Genomic DNA, 2,500 nt, shown 5'->3' on the forward strand with positions numbered 1-2,500 from the left:
AGAACAGCCCAAAAACAGGCCAAAACAGCCCAAAAACGGGCCAAAACTGGCCATTTTTGGCTGCGCGAGCGAGCAGCGAGCGGCGGACAGCGAGCGAAGCGAGAGGCAGCACCGTCCCTGCTATACGAAAGCCCCATCCAGCCCTGTGCCACCCGGGGGGTTCCAGGGTGCTGAGATGGCTGACGTTTTGCTCCGCTCACGACGGTCGCCGCGGCACGCAAGAACAGGCCAAAAACTGGCCAAAACAGCCCAAAAACGGGCCAAAACTGGCCATTTTTTGCTGCGCGAGCGAGCGGAGAGCGGCGAACAGCGAGCGAAGCGCGAGGCAGCACCGTCCCTGCTATACGAAAGCCCCATCCAGCCCTGTGCCACCCGGGGGGTTCCAGGGTGCTGAGATGGCTGACATTTTGCTCCGCTCACGACGGTCACCGCGCCACACAAGAACAGCCCAAAAACAGGCCAAAACAGCCCAAAAACGGGCCAAAACTGGCCATTTTTGGCTGCGCGAGCGAGCGGCGAGCGGCGAACAGCGAGCGAAGCGAGAGGCGGCACCGTCCCTGCTATACGAAAGCCCCATCCAGCCCTGTGCCACCCGGGGGGTTCCAGGGTGCTGAGATGGCTGACGTTTTGCTCCGCTCACGACGGTCACCGCACCACGCAAGAACAGGCCAAAAACTGGCCAAAACAGCCCAAAAACGGGCCAAAACTGGCCATTTTTGGCTGCGCGAGCGAGCGGCGAGCGGCGAACAGCGAGCGAAGCGAGAGGCAGCACCGTCCCTGCTATACGAAAGCCCCATCCAGCCCTGTGCCACCCGGGGGGTTCCAGGGTGCTGAGATGGCTGACGTTTTGCTCCGCTCTCGACGGTCACCGCGCAATGCAAGAACAGGCCAAAAACTGGCCAAAACGGCCCAAAAACGGGCCAAAACTGGCCATTTTTGGCTGCGCGAGCGGCGAGCGGCGGACAGCGAGCGAAGCGAGAGGCAGCACCGTCCCTGCTATACGAAAGCCCCATCCAGCCCTGTGCCACCCGGGGGGTTCCAGGGTGCTGAGATGGCTGACGTTTTGCTCCGCTCTCGACGGTCACCGCGCAATGCAAGAACAGGCCAAAAACTGGCCAAAACGGCCCAAAAACGGGCCAAAACTGGCCATTTTTGGCTGCGCGAGCGAGCGGCGAGCGGCGGACAGCGAGCGAAGCGAGAGGCAGCACCGTCCCTGCTATACGAAAGCCCCATCCAGCCCTGTGCCACCCGGGGGGTTCCAGGGTGCTGAGATGGCTGACGTTTTGCTCCGCTCTCGACGGTCACCGCGCAATGCAAGAACAGGCCAAAAACTGGCCAAAACGGCCCAAAAACGGGCCAAAACTGGCCATTTTTGGCTGCACGAGCGAGCGGCGAGCGGCGGACAGCGAGCGAAGCGAGAGGCAGCACCGTCCCTGCTATACGAAAGCCCCATCCAGCCCTGTGCCACCCGGGGGGTTCCAGGGTGCTGAGATGGCTGACGTTTTGCTCCGCTCTCGACGGTCACCGCGCAATGCAAGAACAGGCCAAAAACTGGCCAAAACGGCCCAAAAACGGGCCAAAACTGGCCATTTTTGGCTGCACGAGCGAGCGGCGAGCGGCGGACAGCGAGCGAAGCGAGAGGCAGCACCGTCCCTGCTATACGAAAGCCCCATCCAGCCCTGTGCCACCCGGGGGGTTCCAGGGTGCTGAGATGGCTGACGTTTTGCTCCGCTCTCGACGGTCACCGCGCAATGCAAGAACAGGCCAAAAACTGGCCAAAACGGCCCAAAAACGGGCCAAAACTGGCCATTTTTGGCTGCACGAGCGAGCGGCGAGCGGCGGACAGCGAGCGAAGCGAGAGGCAGCACCGTCCCTGCTATACGAAAGCCCCATCCAGCCCTGTGCCACCCGGGGGGTTCCAGGGTGCTGAGATGGCTGACGTTTTGCTCCGCTCTCGACGGTCACCGCGCAATGCAAGAACAGGCCAAAAACTGGCCAAAACGGCCCAAAAACGGGCCAAAACTGGCCATTTTTGGCTGCACGAGCGAGCGGCGAGCGGCGGACAGCGAGCGAAGCGAGAGGCAGCACCGTCCCTGCTATACGAAAGCCCCATCCAGCCCTGTGCCACCCGGGGGGTTCCAGGGTGCTGAGATGGCTGACGTTTTGCTCCGCTCTCGACGGTCACCGCGCAATGCAAGAACAGGCCAAAAACTGGCCAAAACGGCCCAAAAACGGGCCAAAACTGGCCATTTTTGGCTGCGCGAGCGAGCGGCGAGCGGCGGACAGCGAGCGAAGCGAGAGGCAGCACCGTCCCTGCTATATACGAAAGCCCCATCCAGCCCTGTGCCACCCGGGGGGTTCCAGGGTGCTGAGATGGCTGACGTTTTGCTCCGCTCACGACGGTCACCGCACCACGCAAGAACGGACCATAAACAGGCCAAAACAGCCCAAAAACGGGCCAAAACTGGTCATTTTTGGCTGCGCGAGCGAGCGGCGAGCG

This window comes from Musa acuminata, unplaced genomic scaffold, assembly GCF_036884655.1.
Source record: "Musa acuminata AAA Group cultivar baxijiao unplaced genomic scaffold, Cavendish_Baxijiao_AAA HiC_scaffold_332, whole genome shotgun sequence".
In the NCBI taxonomy this organism is placed as follows: domain Eukaryota; kingdom Viridiplantae; phylum Streptophyta; class Magnoliopsida; order Zingiberales; family Musaceae; genus Musa; species Musa acuminata.